Raw genomic sequence first — 22,687 nt, 5'->3', positions numbered from 1 at the left:
GTCCCTTTGCATTTATAGTTTTTATATCTTATGTGGTCTGATATACTTAGTTCACTATAAACAATGCTCTGATACCAATCTGTCACACCCCAAAACCAGAACAGGTGAATCGTTCGAGGGCGGATGACTTCATGTAGTATCATAACAGTTGAGTAAATAGTAAAAAAGCAAACACAACCTATATGAATATAATTTCAAAAAAGTAACATTGTTGATTGTAATACATGTTTCAAAAGAAATTACATTATGATGATATAATAAGTTTGAAATTAACGCCTTAACGTCCCTTCCCCAAAAGTTGTTGTTATACATGTATTACTGAATCCCTGAGAAATACAAGTAGTTTTGAAAAAGTGTCAACAATTAAGTTGGTGAGTTCATAAGCGTTTTTGTAAAAGAATTATATGCCTTTTTGTATAAAGTATCCGAGTTTGTTTCTAGAAAATCCAATATTTTCTATAAATGAATAGTAGTTTTTAAAAGTTCCAAAAAACGGAATGCATAAGTATTTTCCATACCTAAAATAGTGTAAGTAGATTTATATATGTATATATAATCACTAAGGCGTTTGACAGCCCCGTAAATCAAATGTTTTAATACTTCATGTGAATTTTATAACCGTAATATTAACAAAAACTGCATGTGACAACGTTCTTCAGGCATTGGAATGATATGACATTTGTCAGCCCAGACCCGCCGCTCCAACTGTAGCTAACAATTTAGGTGCGGGGTTGTCAATCCCGTATAGATCTATACACAAGTATCACGTTCTCCCTATAGGAGATTATGTTTTATAACACAAGACTTGAAATGCGTACTTGAAAGTACGTGAAGTTAAATGTCTCACAAAATTTTTGTATCGAATAGATATACGTATGAAAAGTCCATTTTTCTTGTAAATGTAAGTATTTCCTTTCTATAGTGTTCGATCATAGAGTGTAAAATATCATGAATATCTCGTAAACTATACCTATTATAGTTTTTCAAAAATGTGTTTGATTTGAATGATAAACCTTAGTGTATTACCAACTTTGCATGTAAATTATAACATTTGTAATAACGTTGTTTTACTTATTTAACATTTATACACAAAATGTAGACAAAGCATTAGAAACTGTATGTAACAATTTGCATTTTAACATAAGTTTTTCTTGCGTTTCACTTGTTTTTCCCCCCTAAAATATAGTAAAAACGTGAAAATATAGGGGTATGAACTCACCTTGTAAGTGTGATGATTTGAACAAAACGAGACTTTTCTTGGCCAGAACTTCGACCGGAAAGTGGAAATTTTCTCGGGAGTTTCTATGACATCCCCATTTTCACGACCAGAAAAGACCGATTTTGTTTATGCTTTATAAAAATCAGAATACTTCTTTTAATAAAAATGTTGCGGAATTTGTTCCCAATAAAACATGATAAATACGTTCTCAAAGCATTTTGGAAGAAATGTATTTTTAAAACGTTTGGGATGTCATCATTAATACATATACATAAGCATAAACAGAACTTACATTCATTATCACTAGTGATCTACATCTCTTTAATCTCTCAGTGTAATGTGACTTCATATCAACATCTGTGATATAAATAAACTGAGTGGGTCAGGTTGGGAAACCTGGTGAGTACAAAAGGTTTTCATCCCACAATAAATAAGTTTATTAATTTTATCAAACCAAACAAACTCGATTATCCGTTCCCGTTATCCTCACTTTACGTCCCTAAGACATCTAACACAAGGGACCTAGTCTAAGGACTTTCATCGGGGTGACAACACATGCTTCGGGGGTTCCTTAGCAATTCATGTCAAATAAGGCGACCATGTGGGGGATGGAGTACTTCACACAGATCAAACAAACATACAGTTCAAATAAACACTTACAGGTTGCGAGCCTGCTAGCGTTCCAATGGACTGTCTAGAAAAGTCCATGGTCGTCATCTATACTCCGCTAGATGACTGGATCATCAAAACATCTATATCGAGGCCTCTCGTTATATTATTTGGTCACACAGAAACTAGTACATCTACCCATGTTCTACCCAACACATTTTGTAGATGTAAAATACATATTCAGTTTAAATCATGTAAAACTTGTATAAAATCGTTCATCCATCAAAGATAACAAGTATACAGATAGTATGCACACATAGCACGTAATTTATTTAAAATACTTAATATCTATGTGTAAGATGAAAGTAACTATGCACTCACTTGATTAGGTGGTGACTCAGCACTCGGACAGCACTTCGATACTCTTAAAACAATTTTCGTTCGATAAAACCTAGTATCAATACCAGTAGAGTTTAGTCTAACGCTTGACGAGACTAATTCAATAGTCTAGCCATTATTAATATTATATAAGCATTAAACAATACTTATATAACCCATAATAATAGCCCAAATACTCCTTATAAGGTCCTAATAACATTACTATATTAAAACATAAGCTATACTAAAGATAGGATAGGTACAACTCACTTACAATGGGTTTTCTCGAAAACTGGGCTTCGCTGGAGCGGCGTTCCCGAGCCGAAAGGCTCTTTTCTCTGGACTCCGGGAGCCTCGGGGCTTCCTTCGGGTGCTAGGGGTTTACCTAGACTTTAGGGGGGGTTTGGGGCTTTAGAGAGAGAAACTACAGAGAGAAAGAAGGGTTTGAAGGTGTGAGGAAGTGAGGGAACCCGACACCTCTATTTATAGGGGGCCTGACTGGTGGACTCGCCGAGTAGGAGGACCTACTCGCCGATTTGGGGCATATGGCAGCCTTCTGGTGGTGCCACGTGTCCAATTCTGGTGGTGCCACGTCACCCTCTATCGCGTATCAGCCTTCAAACTTAGAAAAATCATAACTTTCGCATACGAGCTCTGTTTTTGATGTTCTTTTTTTCAACACGTAGGAAAAATCAAGATCCACAACTTTAATTTAGACTCCGTCGGCTAATTCTTGACCGATCTCAAATTTAACAGTAGGAGGCGTTTAGACTGTTAAATGACCGCGAAGAATTCGTAACTTCGTCATACGGACTCCGTTTTCATATATCTTTTTACTGTTGAGTTCCTATTAATGATATCTTCTATTCTCATTTAGGTCGTGTAAGCCAAAAAATGCTCGAACTAAAATTCGAGTTTCGGGTTGTACACTGCTAAGCTGAAACTTCGAAAAATCATAACTTCTTCATACGAAGTCAGATTTGGGCATTCGTTTTATGGATTTTCTCGGTTTGACATACTCTACAACTTTGGTTTAGATTACTAAGGCTAAAAATTCTTCTATCGTAAATTCACTTTTTCGCTTCTCGGTGCCATGCCGGTTCTGTCGTAAAACTTCGACGGGCCATAACTTTTTCATTATAACTTGGATTTTGGCGTTCTTTATATGTACGGAAACCTTGAGACATATTCTAAAACTTGGTTAGGATTATTTATTCTAAATAATGTTTTTGTCGAAAATTCATTTTCGATCCCTATTGCCTCTAAATTGACTAGCCCGGATCTATGGGCGTTACAATTATCTCCGCCTTAGGATGATTACGTCCCGGAATCATCAACGAAACAGGGCTCATATAATGACTCCATAAGTAATCTCTTCATCCTAGGTAATAATTATAACTTCTTTATTCCTTCAAGTCTATCTCTTAGACTTATTGACTGTAAGCAGTACTTGATCGTGCACCTGCTCTCTACCTCAGGTTAGACTCCAAATTATGACCTATCATCATGTGATGCACGTTTTGACTCAGGTCTCTTAGAGTTAAATTCTAAATTAGACTATGCCTTCCTTCATGTTCTAATGTGATATAATCACACTTTAACATGTAGCATTTCTAGCTACCAACTTCTTTAACAACGAGCGCGATACTTCTATTGATCGCTTTGATTTCAATCGTTTGGTTTAAGTCGGACGCTACATCAAACTTGGTTCTCTGAACCACGTAACCTACTCATCGTAGTTGGACTCAATGTGATATGACCACTAGGGTTGGGATAACAACAATTTTCTTAGTCATTACCGAAACAATGGTAACGACATACTTGAATAAAGCGAAATCATTTACTAGCCTCTTGGTAACCTTGTGACTTTCCCTGATCCAAGTGTGAGTCCTGTGCTTCCGGTAGTATAGGCCTCTACTACCCTTCACACCTACTCATACTCGTCCCAAGTATTGTCCCGCCGTTCACCCAAGTTACCATACAAGAAAAATCATATAACAACTTCACGTGTAATAGGCTACACCACGTGGTACTACTTACACGACTACTTCATAGATCCTCATTCCTGATCCCTTTTATTTCCATCTTCTTCGTCGAGGATCATATGGAACGCTCTTGCCTTCGGTTTTGGTGGAATGTTTGGTCTTTCCGCCTCCTTCTTTTTTGGGCAATCCTTAGCAACACGCCCTTTTTGACGGCATTCATAACACACCCTTTTGTTGGCGGTGCACTCGTTGGCATAATGTCCGGTCTTCCCACACTTGTAGCAAGTCACTTCCTCGCTACATTTCCCAAAGTGATCCTTCTTGCACTTCTCGCACCATTTCACTTTGTCTCCTCCACCACTAAACTCGTTTGAACCAGAATTGATCTTCTTATTAGGCCTCGTAGACCCCTCAAACTTCCTCTTTTTGCCAACCTCAATCTTGTTGGTAGCTCTTCCCTTAATCATATCCTCCACAGACTTGGCAGCCCAGATAGTTGCCTCCAGAGTAGGTGCCTGACGCACTGGCACTGCGTACTCCCATGGAAGTCCCTTTGAGTACTTGTCGATTTTCGTCAGCTCATCCGGAACAAGACGCAAGGCGAATTCCATCTTCTCTATGAAGTTGTTGGTGTATTCATCAATTGACATGCTTCCTTTCTTCAAGGTTAGGAACTGGTTCTCTAGCTAGAGCAAGTTTTGAGTTGAGCAGTACTTTCGTTTGAATTGCACCAGAAACTCTGCCCATGTCAGTTGCAGGGGCTCATTAGGGCTCAAAGTCTTCCCTAGGGTATTCCACCAGCGAACAGCGCCTCCTCAAACTGACGTACTGCAAACGTGGTATGTAGTTTTCCTCTGCAACCGCACGTCATGAAGGCTAACTCCATCTCCGAGATCCAATCCATGACCCCGATCGGATCTTCCTTTCTCGTGAAAGTCGAGGGCTTGCAAGTCAGAAAATCCTTGTACTTGCATCCATTCCTCTCGACTCCGTCATCTTGGTTGTTTTGTTGAACTATTGGTGGGTTGACTTGACCAACAGTCCCACTGTAGTTTCCCTCCTCAGTCTGCCCTTCGTTCAATTCGGGCTGTTCGATCTGAATAGTCGCTTCCTCTCGATTTTGCTGGAGCAAACGTCTGGTTTCCTCCATTTGACGATCCAACATCGCCTGTATCATCGCTTGCACTCCGGCCATCATTATTGGCTCAGTAGCGGCTTCCACAACCGGTATTTGCTCAATCACTAGGGGATGATCTCGGTTCCCATTTGCATTCATGTTTCCGCTACAGGTCCTTGCCATCTTGATCTATACACCAAATAAGGTGAATCTAGATCTTTATTTAGGATTGATGTTTAAATCATCCTTATCACTCTGAAACGTTTATATGCTAGTTCTAATATCGTATTCGTACGTTTAGAATCCTAAACACATAAGGTTTCCAGATCCGGTCGGCAACAGACCATAGATCCGATCAAACTATAGCAGAACAAATCATTTAGCACGTAAAAGGAATTTAGGCATCATTCCTAAAATAAGCTAGTGCTTGTGTCTATTCAGGTGTATTACCTAAATCTATTAGACACACTCCTCACAATCATTGCTTAGCATTCTAAGTTTAAGTCTAGAAGTAAATTCCATATTCCTGTTTCGCTTAAACTAATGCTCTGATACCAACTGTGACATCCCCGTTTTCACGGTAAGAAAAGACCGATTTTGTTTATGCTTTATAAAAATCAGAGTACTTCTTTTAATAAAAATGTTGTGGAATTTGTTCCCAATAAAACATGATAAATACGTTCTCAAAGCATTTTGGAAGAAATGTATTTTTAAAACGTTTGGGATGTCATCGTTAATACAGATACATAAGCATAAACAGAACTTACATTCATTATCACTAGTGATCTACATCTCTTTAATCTCTCAGTGTAATGTGACTTCATATCAACATCTGTGATATAAATAAACTTAGTGGGTCAGGTTGGGAAACCTGGTGAGTACAAAGGGTTTTCATCCCACAATAAATAAGTTTATTAATTTTATCAAACCAAACAAACCCGATTACCCGTTCCCGTTATCCTCACTTTATGTCCCTAAGACATCTAACACAAGGGACCTAGTCTAAGGACTTTCATCGGGGTGACAACACATGCTTCGGGGGTTCCTTAGCAATTCATGTCAAATAAGGCAACCATGTGGGGGATGGAGTACTTCACACAGATCAAATAAACATACAGTTCAAATAAACACTTACAGGTTGCGAGCCTGCTAGCGTTCCGCTGGACTGTCTAGAAAAGTCCGTGGTCGTCATCTATACTCCGCTAGATGACTGGATCATCAAAACATATCGAGGCCTCTCGTTATATTATTTGGTCACACAGAAACTATTACATCTACCCATGTTCTACCCAACACATTTTGTAGATATAAAATACATATTCAGTTTAAATCATGTAAAACTTGTATAAAATCGTTCATCCATCATAGATAGCAAGTATACAGATAGTATGCACACATAGCACGTAATTTATTTAAAATACTTCATATCTATGTGTAAGATGAAAGTAACTATGCACTCACTTGATTAGGTGGTGACTCAGCACTCGGACATCGCTTCGATACTCTTGAAACAATTTTCCTTCGATAAAACCTAGTATCAATACCAGTAGAGTTTAGTCTAACGCTTGACGAGACTAATTTAATAGTCTAGCTATTATTACTATTATATAAGCATTAAACAATACTTATATAACCCATAATAATAGCCCAAATACTCCTTAGAGTGTCCTAATAACATTACTATATTGAAACATAAGCTATACTAAAGATAGGATAGGTACAGCTCACTTACAACAGGTTTTCTCGAAAACCGGGCTTCGCTGGAGCAGCGTTCACGATCTGAAAGGCTCTTTTCTCAGGACTCCGAGAGCCTCGGGGCTTCCTTCGGGTGCTAGGGGGCTTACCTAGACTTTAGGGGGGGTTTGGGGCTTTAGAGAGAGAAACTAGAGAGAGAAAGAAGGGTTTGAAGGTGTGAGGAATTGAGGGAACCCGACACCTCTATTTATAGGGGCCTGACTGGTGGACTCGCCGAGTAGGAGGACCTACTCGCCGATTTGGAGCATGTGGCAGCCTTCTGGTGGTGCCACGTGTCCAATTCTGGTGGTGCCACGTCACCCTCTATCGCGTATCAGCCTTCAAACTTAGAAAAATCATAACTTTCGCATACGAGCTCTGTTTTTTGATGTTCTTTTTTTTTCAAAACATAGGAAAAATCAAGATCTACAACTTTTATTTAGACTTTGTCAGCTAATTCTCGACCGATCTCAAATTTAACAATATGAGGCGTTTAGACTGTTAAATGGCCGCGAAGAATTCGTAACTTCTTCATACGGACTCCATTTTTGTATATCTTTTTACCGTTGAGTTCCTATTAATGAGTACTTCAACTCTCATTTAGGTCACGTAAGCCAAAAACCGCTCGAACTAAAATTCGTGTTTCGGGTTGTACACTGCTAAGCCGAAACTTCGAAAAATCATAACTTCTTCATACGAAGTCAGATTTGGGCGTTCTTTTTATGGATTTTCTCGGTTTAACATAATCTACAACTTTGGTTTAGATTACTAAGGCTAAAAATTCTTCTATCGTAGATTCACTTTTTACGCTTCCCGGTGCCGTGCCGGTTCTGTCGTAAAACTTCGACGGGTCATAACTTTTTCGTTATAACTCGGATTTCGGCGTTCTTTAAATGTATGGAAACCTTGACACATATTCTAAAACTTGGTTAAAATTATTTATTCTAAATAATCTTTTTTTGAAAAGTCATTTTCGAACCCTATTGCCTCTAAATTAACTAGCCCGGATCTGTGGGCGTTACAGTTTCAGACCTTCGTCTAAGCTTGGATACGTAACCGGGGTGTCGGGGTAGTCTTGGGATGCTTAACACTGACTAAAACTAGAAATGAGAGTAGAATTGAGTACCTAAACCCGTGACCTTCGATTTCTATTTATAGGGTGCATTTGTGGAGCTCATGTCGTGAGCATGGAGTGGCTCACGTCGTGAGTTCGATCTTATCCCCTCCATAGACTCGACACCTGATAGACCGTCTCTAGCACACATCAGTCACTAGCTCACGTCGTGAGCTTCAGGGTCACGTCGTGAGTCCTCTGTTAGTGTGGGAATTCGTGTCCCGAACTTCGGAAATTCATATCTCTTGCATGCAACTTCCGATTTTGACGTTCTTTATATCCACGCGTACGTGAGAATGTACTCTACACCTCTCGTTTAGACTTCGTCGGCAAATTTTGACTTTTATTTTTAATATTACATTTTTAACATGTCGGGACAGGAAAAGTCCATTAAAAATTCATAACATCTTCATTCGATGTCTGTTTTGTCTGTCTTTTTACCGTTGTACTACTATTGTCGAGATCTTTGGTCCTCATTTAGGTTGCATCGTTTAAAAGTCGCTCGATCTCTATTTCGAGTTTTTAGTTGTCTACTGTTATATTTGAAACTTAGAAAAATCATAACTTCCTCAAACGAAGTCAGATTTAGATGCTCTTTTTATGTATTTTTACGGTTTAATGATATTTACGACTTTCATTTAGATTCCTAAGGCTAAAAAGTATTTTGTTGAAATTTTTTCGTTTTACGCTTAAGAGTGTTTTACCGGTTTTGCCGTGGATTTTCGATTGGTCATAACTTCTTCGTTATAACTCGGATTTTTGTGTTCTTTATATTTCTGAAACCCTTGTTACAATATCTTTTGTGTCATGCAACCCAATAGAGACTTTTGAACATTTTATTTTTGATGTTATTTTTATTATATCAAAAGTAGATTACAATCCTTGACTTTTAGGTCATTACATTAACTTGAAATATCAGGTTGTCACAGTGTAAGTGGGAGTTTAGGAAACTTCCAACAGCTGGTCGGTGTCTTTTTTTATGCATAGCAAGCTTGTGGATGGATCTATGTCAAGGGCTGTGTTAGAGCCTCGCTGCCTATTCTTGTCTGATGAAGGCTTTGGGGTTCGCAGCATGACCCGAACACTCGATTGATTTCAGTTGAATGAGGGTTTAATTTAGGATAATTGGGGTTGAGATTGTTTGGGTGTGGTGAAACCATGGGTGGTAACCATGGTTGGTTAGAAGTGTTGTAAGACTGCGATGGGATCATAGCATACACCAATTCAGGTAGCATATCATTAAGGTGGCCATGAGTTTAAATGAGGATCAGTTCGTGTCTTATGCACGACTGTAACAACCCGAAATTTCCATCTTGTACAACCGTTCAATTCAATCAAAGTCAGACTTGATTCTGCTATCTTTTGGTATTATTTGAAGTCTATTTGAGTGTTCTAAGCCTAGTACCTTCAAAGTTAGGGTTCAGAATTGTGTTCCTTAAGTTCATCACTTTTCAAAAGGGCCAAACACTCCTTCATGAGGAGTGTAGGGCCGTACACATGAGTGTGCGGCCGTACACCCCCCTTCTGGCCGTACACTCTTACATATATATATGTGGGACTTAGCCATTTTCAATCACTTTTCACTCCTTCAAGCCAAGAAATCGATTCTCGCTCCACTATCATCGCGTTTTCACCTAGATCTTCAAAATATAAGTGTTACTTCCCTTGATTTGTTGATTCATTACACTATCTAGTGAAGATCCATGATTTCATCCATGAAATTACTTCTTTTGGTTAGATCTTCAAGAAACACCAAGAACACACACTAGTTCTTGGACCTTAAATACCCCTAAAGGCTTCAAATTCGTAAGTATCTCTTCCATCTTCGAGTTAGGCTTATGAATCACTCCTTTTCTAACCTTAAAAACATTATATTATGCATGAACTCAAAGTGTGTACGGCCGTACACCCTTCATATGTTCGTACACCCCTTGTTTAGTGCATATTTGGCCTCAAACTCATGTTATACTCCAACACAAGGTCAAGAACACTAAGGGGGTGCTAGTTATAGGCTTAGAGCACCCTTTTTGACAACTTCTTCAAGGTTTGTATGGCCGAACACTCCATGGCCGCACACCCTTGGTTGTACACACATTTGGGTGGCCTTAAAACCTAATTTATGCAATCCTTGGTACTTCTAACACTTCAATCTGATTGTTTCCTAGTTCCTAGAGTGGTTTCTTGGATGATTAGTTGTATAAACACTAATTATATCCATAAATGTATCATTATATGCTTATTAGGATCCGTTTGTGCTCAAGGTTTCACTTGACACTTAGTATCGATCTTACATTTGCATCACTCACTACAGGTGAGTACATACCCCCTTAACTTATCTTTTAAATGATTTTAAATGCTTTTATGGGGGGGGGGGGGGAATACAAGTAGAACTATTATAGTTATTATATCAATCACATGTGATTAATAACTATCAAACAAGTGGATTTTCTTATACTTCAAACTGTTTTATCAATCAAACTCTACAAAATATTTTTTAAATTGACATCAAGTCATCTGTTGCCATTCAAATGGTAAAACTCTTTATTAAACTCTTTTAAACTTATTTATATTTTCAAAATCATGTCTATATAGATATAATTATATAAGTAAAATTGAAAGAACTTAGGACTGACGACTCACTTTATTTCTTGTCCCTTGTTTGGTTGTGGACATAGAGTATCCGGTTGTTTGTCCGAGTTTCGTTTAAATCTTAGTTTACATATTATGTATATATGTAAAGATATAAAAGTTCTTACATCAGTTTAGCACCTTAGGTAGCAAAGGTGTACAAACATAATCAATCATTCAAACAACATTACTAGTAAACTATAATAGGTATTGTTTAGGGATTTACTACTCACTACTTCTAGTACAATGAAACATACAAGAGTCAGTTCATTCGTGAGTCAATACAAACTTAATATTATGAGAAACAGAAAGAACATACTATGATGACAAACTAAGAGAACATACACTACACTATATAAAGAGAACATACGATACACTAGAACAGAGAGAACATACAACATACTAGAACATACCATACAAACACTAGTATAGTATAACATTAATGTCAACCACTACTTCATGGCATGGCAATCTACTGTTGTGTAATGTTTTGTAACCAGAGTCTCCTAGAGGGAGAGCATGAATTTGTGTATAGATCTATACGGGACTAACCGTCCTACACCTTGCTGCTAGCTACAGTGGGACCTGCAGGTCTACGGGTGACGAATGTCATACCATTTCGATGTCTTCGAGCGTCGTGTTTTACTAGTCGGTCAAGTATGGTTACAATCATATCACATTTTACCTTAATTAACAAACTGGTTAAGGTAGTTAGTACATTAGTAGTCACTTATATAATACTACATTACATCGTTATTTTCCTATTACATTCACATTGTGATCTTCTCACATAAACGGTAATGTAAACTATATTTTGGTAATTATAGTCATACTTGGGAAAGATACACACTTTTACAAACAAACAACACTCAAAACATTCAGGCCTTGGTAGAAGGCTACTTATAGTAGAAAATATAGGATTTTCTAGGAGATACAAACATTTATTACAAATACTTACACACATTTACATCAAAAATTTTCATACAAACAATGACACTAAAATACTTATGAACTCACCAGCTTTAATGCTGATCTACTCTTTCAAAATAACTTGTATTCTCAGATCACTAGTAGACAGGTACTGATGACCAGGTTTTGAGAAGACGGAGCTTTCAAGACTCGTCTTTATTTTGTTTATTCATTTTTGGTGTCTTATAACCTATACACAGAACACACTTGTATTAAAATTATATTATTAATGTAATGGATGATGTTGTTGCTTGTTTACTATTATGCATTGTTGTGATACTGTACATGACGTCCTCCGCTCCATTGCGACATTTCTCTATTTTAGGAGCATTTCTCTATTTTAGGCTGAGGACCATTGCGGCATGAGGCGGAGTTAGGCCTATGCAGCTCTGGATGGGTGGGACCCATAGGCGAGGCCGCTCTGTGTTATAGTTTGGGTGGGACCTGTGGGCGAGGCCTGTGTGTATGACATTGCAGGTGGGAGTTGGTAAAGACCGTTGGGTCAAGGTATTGTATCTTGGGTCATAGGATTGAGTGTTTGGTGAGTGGGTAGCGTAGAGGGATGTTTGGGTTAGATAGCCTTGTCATTTGGACTCTTGGGAATGTGACGTCCTAGTAGAACAAAATGAGAGTGGAACAAAAAAATTCATAACATAATAATTTCGGGAGGAAATTCCCTTAACGATGACGTAATGTGGCATCCTAGAATTTAGGTCAAAACTGTGAACGCTCGAGTTCATAGTAAGTCTCTTGGTAACTTGACTCATTGAGTTTTTGTGCATCTAATGTAAAATAAATGAGATATTTCAACTATTATAAGATACCAGAAGGTATCTTAATTATAAACGTGTAAATTTATAAAAGAAACAAACAACTCAAACTGCAACCTTAGTTAATGCGTCTGAAAACTGAAATTTTGTATTAAGCAGTTATGAGCAATAGAAAAGCTCTAGTCTCGTTGTACGTGTTTCTCTGATTTCTGAAAATATGACCGTATTAAGAATCCAAAACTCATATAATACTGATTTTCTTAAAACCACTAAAATCGTTTCTAACCATTGAGGGACTTGCACACCTCAAGTTGAAATTCCGAAAGCATTTTTAGACTCATGCTATTGTTTAATATTTAATTTCACATTTGATATATTTTTGATAAAAAAATTATTTATAAAAGTCAAAAATCAAAGGTTTTCATTTTAATCAAACGTGAAACTTTAAATTTTACTTCATGGAGATTTGAATCACCACGACCTAAACATTACGCAGGAACTTTTAGACACAAAAATAAACACATTATAAATAAAAGACAACTGCTAAATCTTGCACATCTAAAACCACACACAAAGGCTTATACAATTTTACACACAAAAATAAACATATTTTATGCACATCAATACACAAGGATAACCACACACATAACGTGATCCTTGTTTTAGCTGAAGCTTCAGGACCCCCCTCACATCCTTTCTCATTCTTCAATTCCTGTCAATAAAACCCCAACCATATACTCAACACGTCCATAAAAACATCCACAAAAACTACCTATACGAATGTTTATACAAGTATGGTTTTATACTCATAAAAACTTCCATTCAATCTCTGTTGAACAAAGAAATCACAGGAAAAAAAATTACCACAAAAACTACCTATACGAATGTTTATACAAGTATGGTTTTATACTCATAAAAACTTCCATTCAATCTCTGTTGAACAAAGAAATCACAGGAAAAACAACTACCACAAAAACTAACTATACGAATGTTTATTCAAGTATGGTTTTATACTCATAAAAACTTCCATTCAATCTCTGTTGAACAAAGAAATCACAGGAAAAAAAAAATTACCACAAAAACTATCTATACGAATGTTTATACAAGTATGGTTTTATAGTCATAAGAACTTCCATTCAATCTCTGTTGAACAAAGAAATCACTGAAAAAAAAAACTACCACAAAAACTACTTATACCAATGTTTCTTCAAATATGGTTTTATACTCATAAAAACATCCCTTACATCTCTGTTGAACAAAAAAATCAGAGAAAAAAAAAAGAATTTTAACGTAGAGTTATGCCATGGAGTAGCAGCATCCCTCGTTCTTCCTTCTTTCCTTTCAAGAACCAAAACCAAATACCCATTTGAGCCTATCGATTTTCTGTCAAAAGCAAACCCAAATATCTATTTTGTTCATTCCAAAGATTCATGTTAAAACAAACAAAATCCCGAAAATAACTTCTTACCTATTGTTGATTACTTGATCGGAACTGCCAAAATGAGGGAGAGACATCATGATTGTCGAGCAAACACCACCGAGGCCTCCTTTGCCCTCGCCTTCTTCCTCTTCGGTTCCCAACAACCCCAGAACTCCGAAGGTCTCACCTCGTCGCTGCTACTGCTGGCGACACCAATGGACCGTTCCTTTTCTTCGATCTAGTCGACCACCGGAGCATGCCTCTCTGGTGCGATGAGTCTGCAATCGCCGGATGAGAAAGAGAGAGGCTCGCTGATTTCGTCTCTTCCCGTCCTTCGGTTCGGCCAAGCACCGGAGCCGTCTCCGTCTTCGTGATCGGCCAAGACGTCCGGAGTAGCAGCCGCGCGCCTGCGAGCTTCCTTCTCGCCATCGGATTTCGTTGGTCCCGTATCCCCTTTTCCTTCATTGTCCGATCGACGTTTCCCCTTCACACCTCTCGTCGCCTTCGTTTATATTGTCGTTTCTTTTTCTCTTATCCCCGATCAAACAAAAGACTCAAACGTAAAAGCCCTAAATTAGTTTATGTTTAAACAATTAAACAAAAATGGCCTCTCTATGAAAATCCTTTTCATTAAAGCCCAAGTGCCTTTCAATTTCTTTTAAAAATGACAAAATAACCCCCTACCGCCATATTTATTTTAGAAATCAATCCCAATCCCACAACCTTGACCCCATTTATTCAAAACAGCCCCTCCAATAGAGTTTTCTTGACAATACCAGTCCAAGATTCAAACATTAAATTCCATCTAAATCATTTCATCCCCTCACTTGATTTATTTTTACCAAAACAGTCCTATTCGTTAAATTAAATTACAAAACAGCCCTCAATAGTTTAAATTCGTTACGAAACGCACCCAATAATATTTCAAAGTTCAAGAAACGTAACATTTGCGGTTTCAAACAATCAGTTGGGAACTATAGGTTTCCTTGGTATGACGGTAGTACAACTATTCGTTCTTTATTCTTCTTTGGGTTTAGGCGATCTAGGAGAATCTGAACCCTAAACATTATTCCTGATTTTGAAGTATTTTTTTAAATGTATATGTTGTTTTGGGGTTTCTATAATGTTTCTAAGGTACTAGGTTTCTACAACGAATCTTGAGAACATCCTTGAATCTCTAAAACTTTCAACCATTATAGTCTTTATTCTTCTTTGGGTTTAGGCAAACTATAGCAAATAGTTTCTAATAAAATTATTATTAATAAGAATTACACTACTTCTTGGCTACTTTCGGTATGGAAAATCTGGTTTGAAATGCCACTTGGGTTGTTGGATTTCAGAACAGCTTGCTAAAATGGTCCTTTCATTCCGTGTTTCCTATATGGCCTCGCCTTTACTTGGTAGTTTTGGTGTACAAATAAACCATTAATAATATTACAAACCTCACCAGCAATCATATATAAGAGTTATATATATACTCTGACCCGTGATGAGAACACTTAATAAAACTCTAAAATACCTCCAACTAAAACTACCAACTCAACCCTTTACACCCCGTTCCCGAGTTCAACTTAAGGAGAGAAAGGAAAGGAAATGGGTGGAATTGAGAAGAAAATAAAAGAAATTGGTGTTCCCGAGTTTCATTAAATGAGGGAATTGGAAGGAAGTGGGGGGAAATGGGAGGATCACTTTCCCTCCAACTTTCCTTCCGATTTGGGAGGATTTGGAAAGAAAGAACAAAATGATTCATTTTCCTTCCACTTCTCTCCAACTCGGGAACACACAAAAAAAATTTTGTTTTCCTTTCCTTTCTCTTCTTTTCTATCGCGACTTTCTTTTCTTTTGTTAAACTCGGGAACGAGGCAGGTCAAACGCCTCAACTAAGGTTTGTACCGTACATAAGCCATACCATGAATAAAGCTGGAACATATGCCTATGTTATTTATGGTCGGGCCGGTGAACAAGCAACCTTGAGCTAGGAGTTTGACAAACTATAATGGTTGAAAGTTTTAGAGACTCAAGGATGTTCTTAAGATTCGTTGTAGAAACCTAGTACCTTAGAAGCCTTATAGAAACCCCAAAACAACATATACATTTAAAAAAATACTTAAAAATCAGGAATAATGTTAAGATTCTCGTAGTTCGGCTAAACCCAAAGAAGAATAAAGAACGAATAGCTCTGCTACCGTCATAGCAAGGAAACCAATCTTTCCCTAACTTTGAACGTCCAAAGCGGAGTTAGTATGCAAAAGATATGACCGTTTTAAGAATCCAAAACTCATATAATACTAATTTTTCTTCAAACCACTAAAATCGATTCTAACCATTGAGGGACTTGCACACCTCAAGTGGAAATTCCGAAAGCATTTTTAGACTCATGCTATTGTTTAATATTTAATTTCACATTTGATATATTTTTGATAAAAAATATATTTATAAAAGTCAAAAATCAAAGGTTTTCATCTTAATTAAACGTGAAACTTTAAATGTCACTTCATGGAGATTTGAATCACCACGACCTAAACATTACACAGGAGCTTTTAGACACAAAAATAAACACATTATAAATAAAAGACAACTACTAAATCTTGCACATCTAAAACCACACACAAAGGCTTATACAATTTTACACACAAAAATAAACATATTTTTATACACATCAATACACAAGGATAACCACACACATAACGTGATCCTTGTTTTAGTTGAAGCTTCAGGACCCCCCTCACATCCTTTCTCATTCTTCAATTCCTGTCAATAAAACCCCAACCATATACTCAACACGTCCATAAAAACATCCACAAAAACTACCTATACGAATGTTTATACAAGTATGGTTTTATACTCATAAAAACTTCCATTCAATCTCTGTTGAATAAGGAAATCACAGAAAAAAAAAATTACCACAAAAACTACCTATACGAATGTTTATTCAAGTATGGTTTTATACTCATAAAAACTTCCATTCAATCTCTGTTGAACAAAGAAATCACAGGAAAAAAAATTTACCACAAAAACTATCTATACGAATGTTTATACAAGTATGGTTTTATAGTCATAAGAACTTCCATTCAATCTCTGTTGAACAAAGAAATCACTGGAAAAGGAAAAAAAAAAAAAAAACTACAACAAAAACTACCTATACCAATGTTTCTTCAAGTATGGTTTTATACTCATAAAAACTTCCATTCAATCTATGTTGAACAAAAAGATCACAGAATAAAAAAAAGAATTTTAACGTAGAGTTATACCATGGAGTAGCAACATCCCTCATTCTTCCTTCTTTCCTGTCAAGAACCAAAACCAAATACCCATTTGAGCCTATCGATTTTCTGTCAAAAGCAAACCCAAATATCTATTTTGTTCATTCCAAAGATTCATGTTAAAACAAACAAAATCCCAAAAATAACTTCTTACCTATTGTTGATTACTTGATCGGAACTGCCAAAACGAGGGGGAGACATCGTGATTGTCGAGGAAACACCACCGAGGCCTCCTGTGCCCTCGCCTTCTTCCTCTTTGGTTGCCAACAACCCCAGAACTCCGAAGGTCTCACCTCGTCGCTGCTACTGCTGGCCACACCCATGGACCATTCCTTTTCTTCGATCTAGTCGACCACCGGAGCATGCCTCTCTGGTGCGATGAGTCTGCAATCACCGGACGAGAAAGAGAGAGCCTCGCTGATTTTGTCTCTTCCCCTCCTTCGGTTCGGCCAAGCACTGGAGCTGTCTCCATATTCGTGATCGGCCAAGACGTCCGGAGTAGCAGTCGCACGCCTGCGAGCTTCCTTCTCGCCATCGGATTCCGTTGCTCCCGTATCCCCTTTTCCTTCGTTGTCCTATCGACCTTTCCCCTTCACACCTCTCGTCGCCTTCGGGGGTGTTTGGCTTAGCTTTTGTGGGGCAAAAGTCCTTTTTCTAAAAGGACATTTTGTAAAAGAACTTTTTAAAAAGGTTATTTTTTAAAATGTGTTTGGATTAGCTTTTGAAGGGAAAAAGTCAAAAATTAAAATGTTTGGTTTAATTTTTACATGTAAAATGACAAAAAAGGATATGTTTAGGGTAGATGAGGGGTATATTGGTAATTTAATATTTTTAGCTGGTGAAAAGTTGGGAAAAGTCAAGTAATCTTGACTTTTCAAAAAGACTCAAATTACTCTATGGGAAAAGTCATTTACAAAAGTCCTTTTCCTTTTGCCAAACATCTTTTGGGACCTTTTCTAAAAGATAAAGTCAAAAGTCATTTAAAAAGCTAAGCCAAACACCCTCTTCGTTTATACTGCCGTTTTTTTTTTTTCAATTATCCCCGATCAAACAAAAGACTCAAACGTAAAAGCCCTAAATTAGTTTATGTTTAAACCATTAAACAAAAATGGCCTCTCCATGAAAATCCTTTTCATGAAAGCCCAAATGCCTTTCAATTTCTTTTAAAAATGACAAAATAACCCCCTACTGCCATATTTATTTTAGAAATTAATCCCAATCCCACAACCTTGACCCCATTTATTCAAAACAGCCCCTCCAATAGAGTTTTCTTGACAATACCAGTCCAAGATTCAAACATTAAATTCCATCTAAACCATTTCATCCCCTCACTTGATTTATTTTTACCAAAACAGTCCTATTCATTAAATTAAATTACCAAACAGCCCTCAATAGTTTAAATTCATTACGAAACGCTCCCAATAATATTTCAAAGTTCAAGAAACATAACATTTGCGGTTTCAAACAATCAGTTGGGAACTATAGGTTTCCTTGGTATGATGGTAGTACAACTATTCGTTCCTTATTCTTCTTTGGGTTTAGGCGAACTAGGAGAATCTGAACCCTAAACATTATTCCTGATTTTTAAGTATTTTTTTTAAATGTATATGTTGTTTTGGGGTTTCTATAATGTTTCTAAGGTACTAGGTTTCTACAACGAATCTTGAGAACATCCTTGAATCTCTAAAACTTTCAACCATTATAGTCTTTATTCTTCTTTGGGTTTAGGCGAACTATAGCAAATAGCTTCTAATAAAATTATTATTAAGAATAATTACACTACTTCTTGGCTACTTTTGGTATGGAAAATCTGGTTTGAAATGCCACTTGGGTTGTTGGATTTCAGAACAGCTTGCTAAAATGGTCCTCTCATTCCGTGTTTCCTATATGGCCTCGCCTTTACTTGGTAGTTTTGGTGTACAAATAAACCATTAATAATATTACAAACCTCACCAGCAATCATATATAAGAGTTATATATACTCTGACCCGTGATGAGAACACTTAATAAAACTCTAAAATACCTCCAACTAAAACTACCAACTCAACCCTTTACACCCCGTTCCCGAGTTCAACTTAAGGAGAGAAAGGAAAGGAAATGGGTGGAATTGAGAAGAAAATAAAAGAAATTGGTGTTCCCGAGTTTCATTAAAGGAGGGAATTGGAAGGAAGTGGGGGGAAATGGGAGGATCACTTTCCCTCCAACTTTCCTTCCGGTTTGGGAGGATTTGGAAAGAAAGAACAAAATGATTCATTTTCCTTCCACTTCTCTCCAACTCGGGAACAACACAAAACAAAAAAATTTGTTTTTCTTTCCTTTCTCTTCTTTTCTATCGCAAATTTCTTTTCTTTTGTTAAACTCGAGAACGAGGCAGGTCAAACGCCTCAACTAAGGTTTGTACCGTACATAAGCCATACCATGAATAAAGCTGGAACATATGCCTATGTTATTTATGGTCGGCCGGTGAACAAGCAACCTTGAGCTAGGAGTTTGACAGACTATAATGGTTGAAAGTTTTAGAGACTCAAGGATGTTCTCAAGATTCGTTGTTGAAACCTAGTACCTTAGAAGCCTTATAGAAACCCCAAAACAACATATACATTTAAAAAAAATACTTAAAAATCAGGAATAATGTTAAGATTCTCCTAGTTCGGCTAAACCCAAAGAAGAATAAAGAACGAATAGCTCTGCTACCGTCATAGCAAGGAAACCAATCTTTCCCTAGCTTTGAACGTCCAAAGCGGAGTTAGTATGCAAAAGATATGACCGTTTTAAGAATCCAAAACTCATATAATACTAATTTTTCTTCAAACCACTAAAATCGATTCTAACCATTGAGGGACTTGCACACCTCAAGTGGAAATTCCGAAAGCATTTTTAGACTCATGCTATTGTTTAATATTTAATTTCACATTTGATATATTTTTGATAAAAATATATTTATAAAAGTCAAAAATCAAAGGTTTTCATCTTAATTAAACGTGAAACTTTAAATGTCACTTCATGGAGATTTGAATCACCACGACCTAAACATTACACAGGAGCTTTTAGACACAAAAATAAACACATTATAAATAAAAGACAACTACTAAATCTTGCACATCTAAAACCACACACAAAGGCTTATACAATTTTACACACAAAAATAAACATATTTTTATACACATCAATACACAAGGATAACCACACACATAACGTGATCCTTGTTTTAGTTGAAGCTTCAGGACCCCCCTCACATCCTTTCTCATTCTTCAATTCCTGTCAATAAAACCCCAACCATATACTCAACACGTCCATAAAAACATCCACAAAAACTACCTATACGAATGTTTATACAAGTATGGTTTTATACTCATAAAAACTTCCATTCAATCTCTGTTGAATAAGGAAATCACAGAAAAAAAAATTACCACAAAAACTACCTATACGAATGTTTATTCAAGTATGGTTTTATACTCATAAAAACTTCCATTCAATCTCTGTTGAACAAAGAAATCACAGGAAAAAAAATTTACCACAAAAACTATCTATACGAATGTTTATACAAGTATGGTTTTATAGTCATAAGAACTTCCATTCAATCTCTGTTGAACAAAGAAATCACTGGAAAAGGAAAAAAAAAAAAAAAACTACAACAAAAACTACATATACCAATGTTTCTTCAAGTATGGTTTTATACTCATAAAAACATCCATTCAATCTCTGTTGAACAAAAAGATCACAGAAAAAAAAAAAAGAATTTTAACGTAGAGTTATACCATGGAGTAGCAGCATCCCTCGTTCTTCCTTCTTTCCTGTCAAGAACCAAAACCAAATACCCATTTGAGCCTATCGATTTTCTGTCAAAAGCAAACCCAAATATCTATTTTGTTCATTCCAAAGATTCATGTTAAAACAAACAAAATCCCAAAAATAACTTCTTACCTATTGTTGATTACTTGATCGGAACTGCCAAAACGAGGGGGAGACATCGTGATTGTCGAGGAAACACCACCGAGGCCTCCTGTGCCCTCGCCTTCTTCCTCTTCGGTTGCCAACAACCCCAGAACTCCGAAGGTCTCACCTCATCGCTGCTACTGCTGGCCACACCCATGGACCGTTCCTTTTCTTCGATCTAGTCGACCACCGGAGCATGCCTCTCTGGTGCGATGAGTCTGCAATCGCCGGACGAGAAAGAGAGAGCCTCGCTGATTTCGTCTCTTCCCCTCCTTCGGTTCGGCCAAGCACCGGAGCCGTCTCCATATTCGTGATCGGCCAAGACGTCCGGAGTAGCAGTCGCACGCCTGCGAGCTTCCTTCTCGCCATCGGATTTCGTTGCTCCCGTATCCCCTTTTCCTTCGTTGTCCTATCGACCTTTCCCCTTCACACCTCTCGTCGCCTTCGTTTATACTGCCGTTTCTTTTTCAATTATCCCCGATCAAACAAAAGACTCAAACGTAAAAGCCCTAAATTAGTTTATGTTTAAACCATTAAACAAAAATGGCCTGTCCATGAAAATCCTTTTCATGAAAGCCGAAATGCCTTTCAATTTCTTTTAAAAATGACAAAATAACCCCCTACTGCCATATTTATTTTAGAAATTAATCCCAATCCCACAACCTTGACCCCATTTATTCAAAACAGCCCCTCCATAGAGTTTTCTTGACAATACCAGTCCAAGATTCAAACATTAAATTCCATCTAAACCATTTCATCCCCTCACTTGATTTATTTTTACCAAAATAGTCCTATTCATTAAATTAAATGACCAAACAGTCCTCAATAGTTTAAATTCGTTACAAAATGCTCCCAATAATATTTCAAAGTTCAAGAAACGTAACATTTGCGGTTTCTCACGACATACATCTCAAAGAATCCTAATATGAACGATTGGAACTCACGTTTCAAAGGTGAGTGCCTACGACCCTTTTTAATATATTAATTATTTCAGTGGGAATACATGTGCCTAAATATTTTGTTTATACATATCAATTTCCATTTTAAGCAAAAATACAATATATCTAGTGTATGCAAATATTATTAGTTACCATTTTACCATATTGTTACGATTAAACGAGTATAAAATTTTCATTTACGGGGTTGACATCCCCATATGTGGTTGCTATCTACAACCCTCGACCAATAAATCGAAGTGGGTGATACGTGTCGATAACTTTTATTACATCGTCCAATGAAGCGTTGTAAGGGGTACACCCAGTTACATGGCTCTTTTATAGGACTCACTATAAACATTAACTAGAATCTCTCTCTCTTTCTCTCTCTCTCTCTCTCTCTCTCTCTCTCTCTTACTAACAACCATGGGCTTGGTTGCTTTCAAAAGTATTTTTATGTATGTAATTGCTTATGTAACATAACAATTTGGTTTTCAAGGATATTCAAAGGTTTATTACGAACAATGTTTAAAGTATGGACTTACTTATACAAAAGACACATTTTGGCTTTGAAGGATTTATTACAAACACAGTTTAAAGCATGGATTTA

The 22,687-nt window shown here is 37.0% G+C and overlaps 1 long non-coding RNA gene across 1 annotated transcript; it reads right to left on the bottom strand.

Annotated features, from left to right (window-relative positions):
- Positions 1–20,172: 20,172 nt before the first annotated feature.
- LOC122195034 (uncharacterized) lies at positions 20,173–21,583 on the bottom strand. Its single transcript, XR_008225188.1, has 3 exons — positions 21,131–21,583; positions 20,965–21,000; positions 20,173–20,464 (listed from the first exon to the last, which is right to left on the bottom strand). It is a non-coding gene; the product is annotated as an uncharacterized LOC122195034 (long non-coding RNA).
- Positions 21,584–22,687: the final 1,104 nt, after the last annotated feature.

This window comes from Lactuca sativa, chromosome 7 (genome assembly GCF_002870075.4).
Source record: "Lactuca sativa cultivar Salinas chromosome 7, Lsat_Salinas_v11, whole genome shotgun sequence".
NCBI lineage: Eukaryota > Viridiplantae > Streptophyta > Magnoliopsida > Asterales > Asteraceae > Lactuca > Lactuca sativa.
The sequence above is the reverse complement of the archived record's forward strand: the minus strand, read 5'-3'. Positions and strand labels throughout refer to the sequence as shown.